The following is a 21,505-nucleotide window of genomic DNA, read 5'->3' as shown; positions in this document are numbered from 1 at the left end:
GGTGTAATTGTAACCCCTGGTTCCTATCACCACCATGAAATCATAGTCAGTAAGTTTCTCTGTGATGACCCGTTTGACCATTGATCTCAAAACACTCTGAATGACTTTGTTTGCACCTCGTCTGCTGATTTATGCAGAACTTTTGAAAAAGTGGTGGAATTCCCCTTTAAGTTGAAAGCAATATATTAAATAATGAATATATTAAATAATATCTTAAACACTCTATTAAATCTAATCCTACACTTCAAACGTTTTTCTAAGGAATCCCTAAAGTTCAGTCCAAACAATGAACTTAGTCCTAACTTGAGTTTTACCAGATATTTTAAAATTATAATAAAGGACTGTAAAATTAAGTGTTATCAATTTTTTCAACATTTTATTAATAGATTTTTACCCTTTAAACAACTAGATCTATCTGCTCACTACGTGGCCATGAGGGACAGGAATGCAGTCTCACTTCCTGCTCCACAGGATAAAATAAGGCATCACCTATGGATTAAACTCTGTGTTTTGCTAGTGACAAGAAAATGAGGGACAGCATTTTTTTGAATAAAGCTTATTTGAAAATAGAATTTCTGATTAATCTACATCTTTCATCTCCAATTTAAAAGAAGTCAGGAAAAAACATTAATTAAATAAATTAAAAACATTAGGGTATTTTGTTGAGATTTAGGGCTAATATACCTTGCAATAGAAAATACCCTATAAGTGATATGTTTGTAAATATTTAATGTATTACTATCTTAATTGATGCCTTAGGATTAAATATATCATAACATAATTTGTTGAAATATCTAAAGTCTGAATAGGTCATTATTTATTTATTTATTTATTTATTTATTTTACAGCGGGCCTGCAGTTTCAACTACAGTAGAAGGGTCTATATATTTTTATAAAATTGCATTTCCTATCATTTCTTAATAACAATATACAATGTGTTACCATTATTGTTATTATTTTTATTTTTATATATATGTATGTTATAATAATAATAATTATCATTATTATTGTTGTTGTTGTTGTTATAGGATCTATATTTTTTATATTCCTATTATATTTACACCTTTCTTATCTCATATGAATTACCTAGATTTTCCATATATCTCCTCCTTCTGAACTTGTGCCTCTAATGAGAATTCCAGACTTTTTTTATTTTTCATTTAAGGACGGTGCTGCTCATCCAATTAGTTATGCTTGAAAGACAGCTGGTGAGCAAGTTTAGATTACTGGCATCATCTGCCTCTACAGTAATTGTGTATCATTAGCTCAGAAAGCCGACGCAGACTAAGCGCTCACAGATTTTTCTGAGTAGGAATGTGAGTGAATGCGACTTTGAAGACTTTGTATGTTAAAATGATTCTAACAAGCCAGTGCTGTCAGAGGGCAGGTCCACAGCAGCCTCTTCACTTTGTCTCTTTAAGAGCAGAGCATGGGCCACTCATGCTTACCTCTGCTGCATGGCTGGAGTTCTTTCTAGGCTGTGTCAGCTTGCAACTGCTCAGATGTCACTTTCAAAGTAAGATAACGGTGACTAAAGCTTACCCTGTCTGCCATTAGGGTCACACTGCAATTTGCACGCATTTTCATGACGGGAGGGGCTGTTTTTTCAACCTGTCTTACGCGATGCTGGCCTAAGCCTTCCCCCCAAACCGGCCACATGGTGAGCTCTGCAATGGGCAAAGCAAACTCACGATATTATTAGAGGCCTCGTTAGTCTGGGGCTAAAGGCAAACACACACAAATGCACACAGTAATGCTGAGTCGGCTAGAAAACACTCGTCACAGTTGCTAAGGCCGTTTGGCTTTGAGGTGTCATCTGTCATTTGGACTGAGGCTTATTCAGGACTTTAATGTCTGCTCTATTGTCTACCCTTCGGCCTCTAGCAGCTTCTGTAAAACCTCCGGTTTTCCTCAGTGGTAGCGACTTATGCTTTTTAACAGGCACGAACAAGAAGAAGCATGAAACGCACCAGGCCGAAACAAACATGCCTAAACTAGCCGCATTGCATTACCAATCAGATGAATGAGTACATAGTGTATGGAGCTATGTCCCTGTATATTTAATGCATTTACATAAACATCAAGCCCTTTTGAGCCACTGACTGCTTGGCTTCCCAAGGACACAACCACTGCAGTGATACATTTACACTGTATGTCGACACTGTGTGTCCTAACAGATTTGTTTAAGTCTGCCAATCCCATCTCGGATTTATTTTGCTATTTATACACTCTTAAAACAGATGTGTTAAAAACAACATTCCGTCTCTAACCAGACACATCAGTGTGTTCAGTTGGAGATTAAGTTAAGTTACAAAATGTGTCCAGCATGAGTGCACAATCTGCAGGTATGGATTTAATACACACAGGACTCTGCAAAAAAGTTTTTTACTTAATTTCCAGTCAAAGTGGCAGTTGAATATTTTATAAGTTTATGCATTTTTCAGTGTAAGTAAAAAAAAAAACAGCAAACATATGAAAATTATACAGAACCGTACTATGTACATATGTAGTGTACATACAGATAGCCTATAGTACTGTGCAAAAGACTTAGCCATTTATCTGGGCAATAAGCATTTAATTATTTAAAAACACTGTAGAATACACCCTAATAAACCAATAAAACTGTTCATTGGCATTTAATGTCTGGTTTATCTTAACTGTTTTCCAATCTCTCTTTCAAGAAGCCCAGTTTTTACAGACACCATGCAAAAAATCAGGTGCATCCATCGACTATAGTGCAGTGAGAAATCAGGAACTAAACTTGTGTTTTTCTTACTGTATTCTTTTAAACAACACACAAGTAATGATTTTAAACCATTATTATTATTTGTATTTGTACTAATGCCATATAGAGTGTTCACTAGCAAAACACATTTACTGCAAAGATAGTATATAATTTTTTTTAATTTTAAGTCAGAACAATTAAAACATGCCAACAAAGCAGTGGTGTCATTTTAAAAGGCTATTTAAAAACTGAGCTCAATTTTAACTGCATTTACATGTTTTTAAAATAGCAAAATAGTAATGCCAGTGTAATGGGTTGACATCCAAATCAGGTACTTTTTAACTACACAGTTACTAGGTTTCTGCTTTAGCACATAGGAAAACAGCAATTGGACACATTAGATTAGATGAGATCATTTTATAAGATAACCGACCAGACCAGTTTAGTCAAGTTCTGAAGTAGAGTGACAGCAAACCTACATCAAGTTCTGAATCTTCCATTGCCCCTAAACAAGCTTTTCAGTCGCCAGCTGTGACAGCAGAGGAACTAAACAAACTGAAATTTGCCGGAAATAAAGAGCAGAATACAGGATGAGCTGTGAAACACTCCAAACAAACAACGTTCATGTTAATCTAATAGTGAAAAAGCTGAGCTGAACCTGATATTGTTACAGTTATGGCTCTATACATTTCATCAAAAATGACTAGCTAGGAATAATCACAAACCAAATTCTGTGTTAAAGGTAAATCCACATTTAAAACTCCTTTATTTTTGCTACTGGTGTCTGTTAACACTAGCATTGTGTGGAAAATCATGTTGCCAGCACAACAACCTCTGCCTACCTTCATTGGTATGGTAGTGCAATGGGAAATAGGCACAGGTTCTCGATCAGGGGTCTGGACAGTTCTGGACTGGTAAACGCTGTGCACCGTATCACGCTGTCCAGTGGAAAAGTGCTATAATCGACCCAAGACTGATAAGACAAGAGCATCACTACTCACTTTTCAGTTGGCAGTTTGTGTACTGGTACACGGGGCACACGGTTCATTTTTCTTTCAAGTGGCAGTTCCAAAGTGAGTGTGACTTTAAATCCCACCATGTTGCTCTGACTGTAAATGGGAGGCCACAAACAATTACTTTCTCAGCAGTTGGCATTATGCTGTAGGTTGCCTTTGCAGTTGAAGAGACAATTCAGACAATGATGTAGGATGTGATTATCACATCCAGCAATGGCTTTATAGGACTGCACTAGCACAGACAGAGTCACTGCAGTATAGCGTAGTGGGGTTTTTTTGTGCTTGAGAAGACATTCTAGTCTGAGCTGAGAGTGTTAAAGCTGCTGGCCGTCAGAACTCAGTGACACTGATTTGTGGGATGTTCAGGGCGCTTGTGGAGGTCGTTTGTCAATTTAGCTGTTTTAATGTTGTTGAGTTCCAGGCTGGCACACCAAGATATGGGACATTCTTCCTCCGTCCCACATCACATCTGTGCTAACACCCATGAGCTATGAGAGTGGTCTCATCTGCAAACTGTAAGATTTTATTTGGGGTCATGAGAGACACAGTTATTAGAGTACAATACCCAAAGTAGTGGAGAGAGCACAAAGCCTAATGGTGCAAAAAAAGAGGGAAATAGAATGAATCCCTGAAATGGCCAGGACACACCAGCTGGTCCAGACATTTATTACACACTTCTACAACCTAGGAGTAACTCACCCTGTCTGTGCACTCTCAAAAAGACGGTTCTTTAAGGGTTCTTTAGGAAAATCAAAGGTTCTATAAGGACCTATGAGTTCTATATGAAACCATATCATACTTAACTGGTTTTTGCACGGTGAAAGGGCTCTTTAGATTGATGGAGAATGTACTGTATATGGTTTTATATAGAACCTTTAATTGATATTGTTTTGTATATAGTTTTATATAAAGCAATTTTTGAAAATGGTTCTATAAAGTTCTATAAAACAATGGTTCTATTGTTATAAGTTTGGCATTGGCAACAATAGCAGAAACCTTTTTTGTGCTATATAGAACCATTTCCAAAAAGGTTCTCTATAGAACCATAAACAACACATTCTTCATCTGTCTGAAGAACCATTTCACCATTCAAAGAACCATTTAAGCGTGAAATGGTTCTATATTCAACTCATGGTTCATTTTTGGTCCCACTTTATATTGAGTGTATCTAATAACTGTGTAGTTACATATGAATAACATATGCAACAACAGTGTAACTGCTGATGATTTGTTTAATGTTACAGATGGATTACAGACATATAGCCTATGTCATTACACATGTTATAGACTTCAGTTTTGCCTCATGTAGCTACCCAAGTGTATATTCTACACAGGAACTTTGCTGTAGTGCAGTGTTAAGGTTACTTTAAAATAAGTGGACTGTTCCTGTGTAGCTGTTTTGTAGGTACTGTGTAATAATGGAATGGTAATATAGACGTTGCTTTGCGGGGTAACAGAACACTGCTGTACTGTCGCACATACATACAGGATACTAGCTAAATGTTATGAAAGCTGGCAGATACAGTCTCAGTAATGTATTAATGTAAGTTATTACATATGTCCTTTTACTGCTGGGGGCAAAATAAACTTCTAATAAAAATGCTGTTCCAGTCTGATTACAAATTTATTTAGATTTGTGTTATTACCCTTGTGCAATTACATGAGAGAGAATAGGCTGTTCCAACTACACGGTGCACTTATGTAATTACATAAGCTGTACATCTGTAATTTATCTGTAACATTGACTAATGCATTAGTAGTGACGTTGACGTGGCATGTTGTTCACATGTAACTACACAGTTATTAGAGACACTTAATATGAAGTGGGACCTCATTTTTAAAGACTGTAATCTATATAGTTATTAAATAATAAGCCTTAGGCTGTATTAAGGGATTTTTGATCCATTCACACACTGCCGTTGTTATAGGTTTTAAAGGGGAATTCCACCAATTTTTCAAACACATAAATTAAATTAAATTAAATTAATTTAAATTAAATTACATTTCTGATATAAACAAAGCTATTCAGAGTGGTTTGATGTGAAATGCTCCATTCTACCAAAACAGACTTGTTGACAGTACTGGTGAACTGGACATCTGAAGTGTTTGGTGTAGTGTAGTGGGTAACATCTCTGCCTTCTACACTGTAGTCTGGGGTTCAGTCCCCTGCCTAGGCAAACACCCTACACTATACCAATAAAAGTCCTTGGGCAAGACTCCTAACGCAGCCTTTGCCTCCCTGTGTAAAGTGTTCAAATTGTAAGTCACTCTGGTTAAAAGCATCAGTCAAGTACCGTAAATGTAATGGAAAGTGTTTAATGCCTCTAAAAACTACCTCACAGGAGGGATTTTGCTATAGGCTAGTTTTGAGGTAGGGTCATAAGTATAAAATGCATTTTTCAAAATCCTTGTGTAGCAGAGACAGATGCAAGTGGTTATAAGGTAAAGCTAATTTTTTCAGATTTCATCAGTATTTTACCATTATCAACATTGCACAAAACCTGTTGTGAACAGCTATGATTATGGTGTCATTCACACATCTACTTGCTTGATATGCAAACAGAAGGCAGCAGGGAGGACAGGGAGTGATAGCATTTTTGTAATGATATGAGTGCAACAGGTCAGCAGTAACTGAAGCAGGGGATTTTGTTGTTTTTTACAGCCAGATGATGACAGAGTATTTAAATTAGATAGGGGGAAGTACTAATGGAAAACAAGTGAAGTTAACAGGTGCCATGGTCTTAAAGGAGACAGTCAAGCCTTAAAAAATATTGAAATAGGTCTGTAAACAGTGTTAGTAGTGCTTAGTAGTAGTGCTTAATACAGACTACTCAACTAATGTCAGCAGTGGCTGTTATTTTTTATTATCATGCAAATATGAAACCATGCCACTGAAACTGCATGTGCACAACATTTTGTGAATTAATAAATGGACTGCATGATAGCAATTGGCCAATATTCACTCCAAACACACAGCAATTAACCATTTTTTTATTTTGTCCAATATTTGTTATGATTTTATGAAGTAAACAATGTTAAACAAAGTGTGTTCAAGTGTTCTGCATCTGAATTCTGCTCCTATTTGATTTGTCTACAGAGCTTGTGCATCCATGCATGTGTTCCTGCTGCCCGCTAGCCTATATGTTTCACAGAAGCACGTTCCTTCAGCCCACAAGGTGTGAGCTTTGGGTAAAGAGCAAATAAACAGTGTTTTTGTCTTATTTTGCTAAAAAAAACCTGTGGTTAATAATAATCTGCAAAAATTAGACTGACTGTAAAAAAAAATCTGAATAAAAATTCCTGATTGATGCACCCCTAGTAGAAGAACCTTAGAAAAATCTGGCCTCAAGTGTACATGCAGGGCAGTAACAGCAGTTAGCAGTTATTATGGCTATTATGCTGTTATTAAGCTGTACTTCAGTGATATTAGGAGCATGCAAATTAAAAGGGGGTGCACGCTGTTGAAGTGTTAGAGATGGTTGAAGGGGGCTGGAAAGGGTCCCATTTTTGCTCCGTTTCCACCTCCTCAAAGAGGCCTGGGGTTCAGTAATTTGCGAGAGTGCTCTCCTTTAAGCTTGGCTCTCTCATTAAGCTCTCCCACTGCACTGGCACACATTTTAATTTCACTTCAAAGAGGTCACACTAGTTTGGATTGTTCTGTCTGTCTCTTTTAATAGCCCATGCGAGGTTTGGTTCTCACTTCGCTCTTGTTATCACTGACAAAGCCACCGAACCAGCGCAGCCTCCGTAGATGAGGACTTCCCTTTCTGACCATTACCGTCCTGAGCAATAACAAGGCAAAATTACAGTAAAGTAACCTCTGCTGTTGGGAGCTTCTGAATCACTAGCATGATAACAGAGTCCTCCCCTCAGGGCAAAATATGTAGATTATTGCACCAGTAAAACAATGTCCAAACGAGCGAAAACAAGCCATTAAAATACAGGCACTGTAAAGCAATGTTGATAATGAACTGTGAAGCTGTTAAAACAGTGTAAAGGGGCACTCTGACCTAAAACTAGAGTCTAATAACTTATTTAATGTTTTATGTAGTATTCTGTAGTGCAGCAAAGCATCTGTCAGCCTCATTGGTTTGACAGAATTCACAGTTTTATGTTGTTTTTATGTTTTTTTCTTCATGATTTTTCTCACCACAATACACATCATGCATTACGCAAAAACATCATACAGGTATTGGGAATCCCTGTGGTGTCAATCAACCTAGCCACTGAGCTGCACGTTAATACAACATGCTAGCATTAGTGTAACTCTCACCTCAGTCATAGACCCAAATCAAATAAAAAAATTTGATTCTATTTTTATTCAGCACAACATAGATACCATGACAAATGCTTTATAGACAAATGCTTTATCAAAGTGTGACGGGGAGCGAGCAGGCGAATGCACGTGCTGTGATAAGTGAGTTTTAATATGGGCAAATCCAGGGTCATAGTCTAAATGGTCCAGGTTCAAATAGCCAGTACGGAGAGCAGGAGAGACAGACATGACAAAATGAACACAGGCATAAACAACCAAACAACACAGACAGAGATTCAAACAAAGACCACTAACCAGAGAGGGGAAAACACAGGGCTTAAATACATAAGGGTAATGAGGGACAGGTGCAAACACAGGTGGAGACAATCAGGGGTTTACAATGAAACAAGGGGGCAGGACTAGAAAACCAAAACAAATGCACATGTAAGATCAAAACAAAGGGGCACATGGAGCAGTGGGAGGATCCAACCGTGACACAAAGGGAGATAACGCATCTAGACAGCCAGCTACTTTGCAAACTGTAGCTTTTAGCTTGATATACTCATCAGATGAGGTAGCTAAAAGCTAAAAGCTTTTGAAGCTAAAAGAAGCTAAAAGCTAATGAAGCTAAAAGCTACAGTTTGCAAAGTAGCTGGCTATCTGGATGCCTCATCTCCGTTTGATAAAATATTTGTCTCTGTGAAATTCATGTGTTTTTCTGGAAGGGAAGCTCCTCGCACCTGCAAGATACATCATCTGAAGGGGTTTCCCACTCTCCAGAAAATCTTGCTTTAGACACTACTGCACCACCACTGCAGCAACAAACATGCAAGTAGACATGCTTACAACAGATGAAATGCCAGCTTCATTTTTTATTTAGGCCAGAGTGTCACTTTAAGTAGAAAAAGTTCTGTCCGAAATAATAAACCAATAAACTAAAACTGCTGTGCCGAGCATTGAAAACCATTTGCAAGCAACTGCAATGATGTATCTCATTTCTGTGACAGATAACAGTATACAGTATATCTCACACATGCACACACACACACAACACCACTGCAGCGTAAATAAGTGAGGCATATGTGAGTCATTACATTAAAATGCCAGTCATAGGGAAAAAATTCTGCCAGCCAATGAGTCATAAATACTGAATATTAGAACAGAACACCGGCATTGTTGAACACAATGGTCAGTGCTAAAACATGCCCATTTATAATCACTGAGAGTCATACAAAGCAGAGCATTATATACTAGATATACAGTGCATTTTAAACAAAAATGTTGTACACTTTTCAAAATAAAAGGTAAACGGTTCTTGACTTAAATGCACAGCTCTAGGGGGGCAAAGCTGGTACACTCTCAGAAAAAAAGGTACAACACTGTCACTGGGGCAGTATCCTTCTTGTCACTGTGGTGGTACCCTCAGGGGTACATCTCAATACCTTTAGCCAGGGAACATAACTGTACCAGAATCCATTGAAATGATATTTTCTAAGATGTACTGACTCCACGCACCCCGTCTCGTCTTCAGGCTTTTATTTTATTGTTCTGTTTTAAAACATTAGTTTATAAAAAGATAAAAATGTCTACTTTTCCTCTGGGATAAACTTATTTAAGGTACACCATTGGATCTTAAAACCGCTGATGTACCTTTGAGGGTACACTTACTTTGTTTGTACCTTGATGAATGAATCATGTACCTGCATGGTACCTTTATTTCTAACAGTTTATAGAACCTTTAAACTTCAAAAAGACACACATCTCATTATCAAAAAGGGTTGAAGTGTTCTTCTAAGAACCCATTTTTACAGTACAAGCTTGTCTAGACTAGTTCTGTAGGCTACATATGTTATTATGTTTAAGGCTGCTACAGTTGTCAGTGTTAAAATGGAAGTTTGTGAATGAAGCTGCAGTGGTTCATTGAGCTACAGCATCTCAATGCGCTAGCACAGTGCTAGAGGGCATTATCTTCATGTAATGTGATAGAGAAAAATACAACTCACTTATGAGGCTATTTGTTATGGTCTTCATTAAATGATAGCCCTGTGAATCACAGTAATGGCCTGGACAGTATCCTCAGGCTTTTGGCTTTGGAAACATTCCATCTTGTCCCTTTCATTTTCACAGTCTTATTCAATCACAGCTCTTAACAAGCCTTAAGATATAAGATTACGCTATTAACAATAAAAAGGAACCATTACAGGACCATTTGTAAAGCAGAAGCGCGAGTGTGAGGAACCTTTTTACAGTGTTAAGGCAACGTGAAGTCAAAACTGTCCTTTTGCTTGGTCGTATTAAGCAGGATTTCTCATATCAAAGACAAAATCAAGGACAAAATTCTTCTTCTCTTGTAATATTCCATCACTTTATTGACTCTTGCTGGGCTCTAAAACCTCCACCACCATGTACGAGCACGAGCAAAAGAAAATTAACCAATCATATCAATGAAATATGTAAATGACCTCTGTCAGAAGCACTCTCTGGAACTTCTATGTGAATGGGCGGGGCTAAACTGTTGTCGGCCGTGTTTGTTTTTGTGACGTCGATTTCAAACAGGCTGGTTTTGCAGCTTAGTTTCCATCTAAGGACTTTATAGATTAAGTAGTGAATGTTTTTTTTTAAACATTGATCATGTTTGCATATTCAATTTTCCTTTATTTCGAAAAAAGAAATTTTGGATTTACATTGTGTGGGTACTTTAAAGAAACTCCACATAATGTAAAGGTTCTATACCAACTGAAGATTTTCCCTAGAACTGTCCCTAAATCTGCCAAGAATCATTAAGGAGCCTTTATTTTTCCAAGTGCAGCTATTTGTCCTGTGATATAAAACCCATCAACACTCATCACATACTTGCTAATAAACTTCACTGAAGTGAGTTGAGAGGTTGGCAGAGCCAGGCCGCCACACAATGAGGGTGGGGGGAAGCACATGGCCATCAATCCTTTTTTTCGAGGCTTTGGTCTGAGATGGCACGATCTTAATGACTCTAATAGTCCTTGCATTGATTTGCTCCGCTCGTGGCCCTGCTATGGCGGGGGGGGGATGTGTTGTGCTCCTGCGACCCACTTAGATTCATCTTGTTTGAGCTGTCCCCTCAGTGCTGTGGCACAGGGACAGCACGCCTCTTTAATTACACTCATTGCTTTGGTAAAGTGCGTTTCTCACCGTCATACAGCACGCTCTCGCTGCTTCTGCCCCCCTTTCTGCCTGCCTGCCTCCTCCTCCTCCTCCATACCTGCTTTGTTTGCATTTTGTCTGAAAACATGTGAAAAGGCCTAAGCTACTAATTACACTGCATAATAACTTTAAAATAATTACTGAAGAATAGAATAGAATGGAATAAAGAGAGCTCAGAAACACATAGAGACCTTTGAATCTGTTCATTAAGTGAAATTCCCAGGCTTAGTAAATCTTAAGGCTTATTATCCAGTAACTTCACAGAAAGCAATGTGATATTGAGCTATAGCAATGAGTTATTCTTAAATCATAGGAATGAGTAATTGTAGTCTGGCTCCGCTGGTGGCTCCTGATCATTTACATGCTTAATATTGGAAAAATTCTCAGTAATCTCTGTCTCTTCCATGCAGACCATTAATAGTTATCAGTAAAATCAGCTATTAAGGACAAGTTATTCATTTTTTAGCAATAGGTAAAAAGCAGAAAACATACTTTTAACTGGGAATTACACAGAAGCTTCAACAATGAAATATTAATATAATTTTTCAGTATATAGTGTTTTCACTTTGTTTGTTATTACAGTTTTTTTTCCACACCTCCAAGGTTCAGTGCTAGAAGTTGCATTTTCTGCATGTCCAGTTTCCGTGTTCTAGCACAGTAGTCCTCAGTAACAGCTCTGTGGCTGTTACACATCCTTTCAGACACATAGCGTCGGGTTGTCTTCTCACAGTGGAAGGATGGACAGAAACACCTACGGATTTTATCAGATCTGAACTAAGAGTAGAGCTTGATTTCTCCTCTCTCTCAAAGATGAAAGCTTTAAGTGCTGTTTATCTGATGGTGACAGTGTTGGTAGTCTACCAGGTCTGGTGTGGTTGTTAGGAGCCGCATTTTCTCCATATCTTTTAATATTTTTTTAACTCTAATTTTGGAAACATCTGTTTTTATTTCCTTTCCTTATATAAGTGGATTATCATGTATCTAATCCATATTATCTTCTGAAAAGTTAATAACTTGTGCTTATTGGTTGTTATGACTGGAAATTCAATAAATGAAGGGTGCTCTATATGGACGTATATTTAATATATACAGTATTCTGTATGTGAAAAGAGCTAATAGGGAATATACTCTTTAAAGCCAGCAACTAAAAATAACAGTTTTGCTCTTTCACTTCTACAAAAATGGAATGTAGCTTTTGTAAGAAGTAGTTTACAAAGTCAGGATCATTTTGTTGTTGCAGACATTGTACAGTAGCCTTTTTTCTATGGTTTTCCTACAAAGTCAGGACTTGGCGACTTCAGCCACTAATTTTCAAATTTGGAAAGCAGCACGATGAAGCACTACTGAATTGCAGCTCTGCTACAAGAGTGATGCCCATGATTCCCTTTGAGCGTTAGCCAACAAAGAGTGCGATGGATGCCAAAATCAATCCATGTGTGTGTAATTCATAATGCTCTCCAATAATGGCACAGCATCCAACACAATGAAAAAAATGAGCCAATTTATACAGGGTTTTCTACTGTATATGTAATGTGATATGCTGCTGCCTAAGTTGGAGGTTAGGTAATCTTAGTCTCCATCTATAGCATCTTAACCTTAATTGCTTCACAGAAAGTAAAAGAAATATTTTAACTCTTTGAATAGCAGGAACAGGCAGTTCAAACTTTTTATTACACACTTGTATAACATAAGAATATCTCAGGCAGTTTGTATTGTAGTCCATGACACTACTGAATAATAAGCCTTAAGGGTGTAAAAAGCCCAAAGACGGGTTGTTTTCAAGCTGATGGACTTATTGATGATCTCATTATACTGCAAAGCAGTAACAACAAATTGGGAAGCTATACAACATGGATTATAAAAATGTTCCTTCTCAGCTAAAGCCTAAGAATAGAGTCCAGAATATGAGTTTGTAATCCAGCACAATGCATATAGGCCTTTTATTCAGTAACTACAGGGACTTCAGTGCAAACTGGCTGAGCTATTCTTAGGTTATAGAAGTGTACAATAAAACCTTGAGCCTGCCAGTGGACTCTGACCATTTAAGGGGTTAAAAGACTTGCATTGTATGCCCAATACACCAATACATGTCTGACAAAGCATGCAAGAGTTTCTCACTGAATCTAACAGATAAGGGAAAGCACTATAGATGTAATATACAGATAAAATATATTCAAGCTTATAACATCCTAGCAAGACATTGTCGAATGCCCACACAGTCTATCCACAGTCTATCATACGTCTGGAGCCGATCAGCATAGCTGAGGCATCACTGAGTGGGCGCATACAATAACTAAAGGAGATCATGTTTCTCACTTCATGCAGAAAGACTTGATACTCCAAACTGTAACAGTTCTTTTTAGTTCAGCCCTTTACAAGTGACTGACAGACTCACAATTGAAAAGCCTTTCTGTTTCCCGATGTAGCTTTGCGTTATCTTTGCTTTGCTCTGTACAACTGGCTGCGTGCTGAAGAATAATCACACTTTCAAAGGTTCAAGGACAGCTTATAAGCACCATTGAGAATGCTTTTGGCAGAGATAAACATGCCTGGCAGGCTGGTGACACCTGAAGCTGTCCACTTTTCCTCTCCAAGCTGATGATTCTGCTGCTCTATTTAGATAACAATCAACTGAAGCCTTCTTGTTGATTTAGTAGACAGTAAATTCATAGCATGCAAGGTGCATGCTTCATAGGAACAATCAAGATACGTCCATATGATTATGATGATTGTAGATCTTAATATTGCTGTCTTAATCAAAAATCACTGGACCAGGCAGGACAGTCTTAGGCAGTCTTAGGTTCCTAAATGCTTTTTGGTTTGGACATACGGATCTAGGAAAACCCTGTCAGTCATACATTTTGAGGGCTGATTCCGATTCCAGTTTCTTTATATCAACACTGGCTGATGGATGCTTTTTGTTAGTTGGCTTCTTAGCAAATTGGGTCATGAATAATTATGCAGCTTCAGTTTTTTTAGTAGGTTTTTGGTTCACAGTATGCGAAAAAGTCAGAGACCACGTTTTCATTTATATAATTTCCATTTCAAAATAGCAAGGTTATTGATTTTAAGAATTTCTGAGGAGAGTAAATATAAAACAATAAAAAAACAGGAGTTTTCAGAAACAATAAAGTTATAGAGAAAATGAGACCCCTAACAACAGTGCAAGACCTGGTAGCCCACCAAAACCATCAGAAAATCAAGCTCCGCTTTTCAAATCTGAAATCAGAATCAGAATCTGTCCATAATCTGTCCATCCACTGTGAGAGGATAGCTCAACTCTATGTGTCTGAAAGGTTGTGTAGCTCTCAAGAAGCTGTTACTGAGAAAAGGAAATAGACAAAAAAGTCCAGATCTCAAAATAATTGAAAGTGTTTAGGATTTCTTGAAAAGCAGAGAATGCAACCAACTTCTAAGACTGAACTTTGGAGGTGAAAAAAAATTCCAAAAAGAATGTAAGTTGTAATAAAGGTAGACACATTAAGTACTGAAAAAATATATATTATATTTAATTGACACTGACAACTAACACACAAATAAAATACTTGCTAATTAAATGTCTGGAGCAAAAATCTGCTGAGTCTAATCTTGGCTGATTCCAATCATACATCTCTAGTATGGAACATTTTCATTATGTGGAGGTTCTTTACACTTTAAAAAGGTTCTGCATTCGCACATCTCATTTGCAGAATTTGTTTATAAAAGAAGATCCATTAAAAGTTTCTTTGGTCAAACAAAATTGGTTCTCTCTCGTCCTAGAGGCTCTCTACCCTGCATATTTTAGTGTTTTCCCAGTTTTAGCATTTCCATTTACCAATTTAACCCAGCAAATGGAAGTTAATGAGCTGATTAGCTGGATGAGGTGTGTTGGGAGCAGGGAAACACTAAAATGTGCAGGGCAGGGGGCCCTCTTGGGCCATAGTGGGAGAACACTGTCCAAAAGCGCTGCTATAAAGGGCTCTTTTTGGCACCTTTATTTTGAAGCGTGTCCCAATTGCTACAACACAGCACCACTAAGACGTAGCAATCCACTTACTAAAGCGATTACATACAATGTTGTTGTGCCGGGTACTGGAGGAAAAGTACAAAACGTTAAGTTCTGTCCCATGCTGTTATTTATAATTTAACCAATTCCCACCTGGGATGTTATTCATCTGTTTCGTGCATCAGCCACCAACAAAAAGGGCCTCAGCAGAAAAGTACTGGAAAAGCCAGATCAATAAAGCAAGATAAAGGAGGGCCTGAGACTTGTATCCACACTCCCTTGAGGCTCCATTCAAAGTCCAGATTAGTGGATTGCCATTCGCTAATGTTGCCTTTTAGCTTCTATGTGCGCTGATCAAAATGGCACAGTAACTAAACTTAGAGTGGGGTACAAACCCCTAGACACCGCTGGTCATCTCGGGTTAAAGAGAGAGACAAGGTCACCCATCATTTGTCATTTTCAGCTCATGCACAGACAAATGTCATGCACCCTTGCTTGAGTATAAGGACAAGGCTCTCCTTGAATGACTGAAAAAGGCCCTTTTCAAGAGATCATTTTCTGCATGACCTTGGGGCCAGTGGTCAATACTGTGACAGCAGAAGCATGACATGTGCTTTTACTGCTGGGAAGTCACTTTGTTTACAACACTGACTAACAATCAACTGAACTGTGCTATGAAGAGTTTGTCAAAAACAATGAATGCAGTGTCAACAGTGAGGTATAAATGTAATATATTCATGCTCATTAAGGACATGAGAAAATATAATATTGCAATATTAGGTTTTTTCCACAATAAACAATATATATAAAGATGCAGTACCATTAGAGTAAAATATGCTATATTTTTAAAAGGATTATGAAAAGATGACATTAAAGGCAGACATCCAATCAACACTTGACATATTTACCAATTGTAGCAACTTATTATCTTGTATTGTATTGTATCGTGTGAGCACCGTCGCCTCAAAGCGAGGAGGGCCTGGGTTCGATTCCCCAGCCGGGTGACTGGGGTCCTCTCTGTGTGGAGTTTGCATGTTCTCCCCATGTCTGTGTGGGTTTCCTCCGGGTTCTCCGGTTTCCTCCCACAGTCCAAAGACATGCAGTCAGGCCAATTGGACGTGCTAAATTGCCCCTAGGTGTGAGTGTGTGAGTGACTGTCTGTGTCTGTCTGTCTGCCCTGCGATGGTCCAGGGTGTATCCTGCCTTCCGCCCGATGACCGCTGGGATAGGCTCCAGCACCCCCCCGCGACCCTGACGGAGAAGCGGCTTAGAAAATGGATGGATGGGTGTATCGTATTATTACTTTGTTACTGGAATGTTAGCTTGGGGCTAGAGCATTGGATCAACACACTATAAAGCACAGCCTTCGTTTTAAATGTTGTATTTTGTCACTGCCCAAAGAAAAACGTGTATCTCCATTTTCTTAAATTTCTCCTTTGTCACATCATTTGAGCACAGATGACCTCCTTTACATTGTGTGGAATTTTCATAATGAATGGACCAATAGAAATGCTCCAAAACTGCTCGGAATAAAATTCCTTTACATTAACTTAAATTTAATGTGAATAAAGTTTCCTTTGATGTAAAGTGAAGGTTTGGAGATACTTTAATTTGTGAGTTTTACTCCAAGTGATGCCACAGCCATCCGTGGCCAAAAGTCCAAGACAACACAATTAGCTTTTCTCTGAGTGGGTAGGATGGCCCTTCATCTGTCCCATAATTTAGTGTGATGCTAGCCACCATGGGCATCTTGCTAGCTGATGTAACAGAGTTGGCAGTCAGTTTTCCCCTCCTACTGTGTTCAGCTGTCCACAGCAGTTAACAGCAGTTAGGAAAAAATGGCAAAAGAAAATGGCAAATGTTAAAATTAACATCTTGTAAAACAAGTATCTCCATTTTTGTTTCTGCATCATTTAAGCACATCAGCTGTCCTTTACATTGTGTGAAATGTTCTTTTATGGAGATACTTGGTACATGGTACACATTGTTGGCCACACTGTGTGTCTGTTCTATCAAAAAAATGTATAGAACGAGACACCACTAGAATCTAGTAAAGAAAAACTGAACTTACATGACTCAAATGTGCACTGAAAGTAAGTTAAATGAAGTACGTACACATAGTAATTCTGCTGATGTAACATATTTAGTTCATGTGGAGCCAATGTGCACATTAAGTATATTTAAAGGAGCCCTTGAGCGATCTTTTGTTAGTGCAGCAGTTACTACATACTTGTTGTTGTTGTTTATAAACTCTCTGTAATAGGTCTGTATCAGATTTTTCTATCATTCATGTAGCTGCTCGATGTTCTAAAAGTACTGATAATGCCAAAGATATACTCAAAAAAGTACCGTGACATAATGTATCACAATAATGACCACATATCATCATGTTGCCCATCCTACCATTACCTGTCCTCACAGTCCTACATGAAAAGCTTCCTGCCCTTTCTGTCTTTTTCAGCGCATAAAGCATCAAAGTAATGTATGCATGAAAACATTTTCAACAGCAACTGATTTTCAGTATTAAAAAAATGCAAGTCCACTGGCAGCTTGTGTATCTTCTCCGACCTTCAGCAGCAGATTGCTGTATATTATCTGCATGTGTACTAAAAGCAGTGTACACATGTAGTTTCAGGTTCATTTCTGTGCCATGCACTTCACTGCTGTATGTCAAATCTGAAAGAGAAAGTTGGCAATGTGTCCTTGCGTTGATGCTCTGCTGTGCATAAGGACTGTAGAGCGTCATGAACATGAGGCGACACTCAGAGACTCTTATTGTTCTTATGTAGTTTGTTTGGTAAATGAAGAGACTGATACAGTTAAAAGAGTACGATGAAGGTTTCCATGCAGGAAAAATAAATGGTCTCAGACTGCCTCGGGAGAGGATCATTGGGGCAGTGACATTAAGGCAGTTGTCATAAATAAATTACGAGTGACAAAACAAATAATGATTCCAAGGTGACCCCAACTGTCACTGTCACCCCCCCCCCCCCCCCACACACACACACACACACACACTGTCGGGACCAGCAGCTTTCAGATTCAGCTCAGCATTACACGAATGACACGTCCATCATAAACAATATGTGCAAAATTCCAAAATGAAGTCATTAAAATTAAGAATCTTTAATAAAAGCCAGCCTTGCTGTCTGCTCTGTTGATACCAGGTGCTCACAACATGTGTTTTACAATTGTATGCAAAAGTTTGGGCGCCCTCAGTCAAATTAGACTTTATTCATTTTCTAAATGAAAATACAGAAAACACATTTTCACACACTGTTACTGTTTATCTGCTGAATTTAACATACTGGGGGGCAAAATAACACAGCAAATTCTGCCTGTGAAAAGGTTATGGCACATTTTATATTTTTATTTTTTTATTCCAATATGTTAAACTTAGCAAAAAGAATAAAACTGTGCACTAAAATGTGCAGAGAATATTTAAGTGTGTTCCATGTGGAGGACATATTAACGTATCAACAAAACATGTAATGACGTCTGCATATGACTGTAAAACCAGCTCCAGCCTTGCGTCCAACATCTGTGCAGTAGTTAACAGTAAAGACAACTGAAGCGATCGCTACGGTCAATAAATCAGCTATTGACCACTATGATTTACGATGCTATTTCCAACTTAATTAAGTGAATTAGGTGAATATATTGACTTGGCATGCTTGCAAGACTTAAGACTTCAATAATAAAACACTTCATTGTGTTCAAAGCAGCATATCACTAAAGATTATAAAAGCCTACATATACTCACATCGCTCTCTGTCTCAGACAGACACAAGTTATACAAGATATCATCTGAACTTCATAGCCTTTACAGTATTGCCTGCAGGTGATTTCATTCCCCTTGCGAAGGCTGTGAAGCTCTATCTGTATGTTAGTCTGGGGTTAGAATACAACAACATACAGATACTGCTTACTCACTGAAAGGGGTTACTACATAACAGACTTCTGTGGCTCTTCCCATATTCAGGAATTACTATTATTATTATTATTATTATTGTTATTGTTGTTGTTATTATTATTATTAACTTTACACTGTGAAATTGTTCTCATTTTATCTGATGTTCTTTAAACCTTCAATAAAAAAGTAATAGGCTGAATTTGCTTGACTCAAATGTGCACATCATCTCCTCATGAATCTAATATGTTGCATCAACACAAACTTGAATTAAGTGAATTCAGTGCATCGTTTTATTTTTCAGTAAAGTTTTTTTTCAGTATTGTTATGAAGAAGAAAGCAAGGAAACGTCGGTAGTTTTTAGACCGTTATTGTCTGACTTTTCTGCCTATTTATTCGACTTTGTATTATGATATTTGTCTGTCTGACTTTCATACACATCTAGTAGACTTCTTTTAAAAGTCCTCATTTGTCTGACATCGTGGACTAAATCGTTTTTTTCACAGCACTACAGACTCCTTGCAATGTCTTGGCTTTCAGGACCTTGGACAGGACCCCCCCCCTCCCCCCACCTCTTTTTTTCTCTCTCTCCCTCTCTTTCTTCTTCTCTGTCACCCTGCACCCCCCCCCCCCCTTCCCACACCTGTTCTGTTGTGTTCGTTTGTTGATGAAGCGCTAAAACTCAATCCCATCCAAACTCATTCCAGCGTCCGCGACGATAAAAACGACACAAACATAAACCGCTCGAAGAATTACGAGCGCGTGTGGCGAGCGCGTCCCTGCACTGACGACACGGGAATTCAAGTAAAAAACAAAACACAAATGCTGCTTTAGAGAGGGTCCGAGACCTGTATAACCCCCACCCCCACCCCCTTTACATACCCCCCTCGCCAACATGACTCCATCTACAATCAGCTGTGCAGACTAGTAGTGAACATGAGCGAGAAGTACTGACATACACACACCACACACACACACACACACACACAACACACACACACAGAGCTACACACACACAGATACACACAACACACACACACACAACACACACACACATAGAGCTACACACACACACAGATACACACAACACACACACACACACACACACACACACAGATACACACAACACACACACCACACACACACACACAGATACACACAACACACACACACACACATACACACAACACACACACACAACACACACACACAGAGCTACACACACACACACACAGAGTGAAGCACAGAGCTCTTCTGCCATGGTCCACTTTCAGTACAGCACTGCACTGTCTAATTTCACACAGTTAAGAACCGAAGTAGAGGAAATAATAAAAACGTGTCCATGAAAATAATTTTGGCTTCGAGTAACACACCGCCCAGCTAACGCAGATGTACCTGTGGGTCAACTTTGTGACCGTCAGTTCACCAAACAACACGAGGCTGAAGTTTATTCGAGTCCTCCGCTCCACTTTAAATGCAGCACCATTTAAGGTGGAAAGCAAGGTTTTGATGAGAAGCTGGCGAATAAGAAGACAACTTAAGCTTCGTCTAAACAGGCCTGGTCTGTATGATCTCTGTAGAGAAGGTTCCAGATTTGAGAGAGAGAGAGAGAGAGAGAGAGAGAGAGAGAGTCAATGGATCAGGGTACTTACGTGTGAAACTTCTTATTAAGAGCTTTGCATCCAAAGCGAGCCTTATATTTGAGTGACCTCAGACATTTCCACTGAGCGGTAGAAGTAGCAGCCTAAGGGCATGTGGACCCCTCTGTGGAAATTCATTCCGTCCAAATAAACGAGGTGCTGAGTTGCTGTAGCAAGTTTAAATCTCAGTTTCAAGCGCATCCAATCGTAGCTCAAGAAGAAAAAAAAAACAGTGAGTAAAATAAAAAAGAAGAAAAAAGACACAAGGCAAGCCTAAAAATCCCCTATTAACCGGGCCTGCTGTAGACCTCTGGCGAGGCTACCTTCGCTTCAGCTGTCCCATTGGTCCTCTGTGTGTAAATCCCAAATTATACAGACTCCGGCACATCAGCTAAGTTATGACTGTGATCTGACAACCGAGGTGGGCAGCGGTTGTCTTCGTCGAAAATGCTCTACGCGGTCGTCTTTAGCCTACAGCTGTTAATTTAGTCCAAATGTGGGAAAAAGAGTGTCGGTCTATTACAGGCGCTTATGAGCAGATTGAACGTTTGCCAGTCCCCCTGCCAACCTTCTCCCAAAATGCAACCAAATCCATACGCGCTGTTTTTTCGCACCTGTATTCAGGAAAGACCCACCCCCTCCGTTTACCGATTGGACAGTAGTTCTTTCTCCGAACGACTGAGCGCCTGCGAGAGTGAAGCTCCAGCCAATCCCCGCAAAGGAGGTGGGCTTCCTTCGAAAACGGGTGTAGAAAAAATAGCGCTGCCGTGGTAACGCCTTCTATCATTTGTTTT

At 38.8% G+C, this 21,505-nt stretch overlaps 1 protein-coding gene across 1 annotated transcript in view; it reads right to left on the bottom strand.

The window, feature by feature from the left end:
• The window catches only part of scn5lab (sodium channel, voltage gated, type V-like, alpha b), a 167,175-nt gene extending 145,905 nt beyond the window's left edge, over positions 1-21,270 (bottom strand). The window contains exon 1 of the mRNA XM_017712309.2: positions 20,724-21,270. The gene's annotated coding sequence lies outside the window, so the exon portion shown is untranslated. The remainder of the gene's footprint in view (positions 1-20,723) is intronic.
• Between the last annotated feature and the right edge of the window lie 235 nt (positions 21,271-21,505).

Source organism: Pygocentrus nattereri, chromosome 3, assembly GCF_015220715.1.
Source record: "Pygocentrus nattereri isolate fPygNat1 chromosome 3, fPygNat1.pri, whole genome shotgun sequence".
Classification (NCBI taxonomy): domain Eukaryota; kingdom Metazoa; phylum Chordata; class Actinopteri; order Characiformes; family Serrasalmidae; genus Pygocentrus; species Pygocentrus nattereri.
Note: the sequence above shows the minus strand (reverse complement) of the source record. Positions and strands in the feature narration are given on the sequence as shown.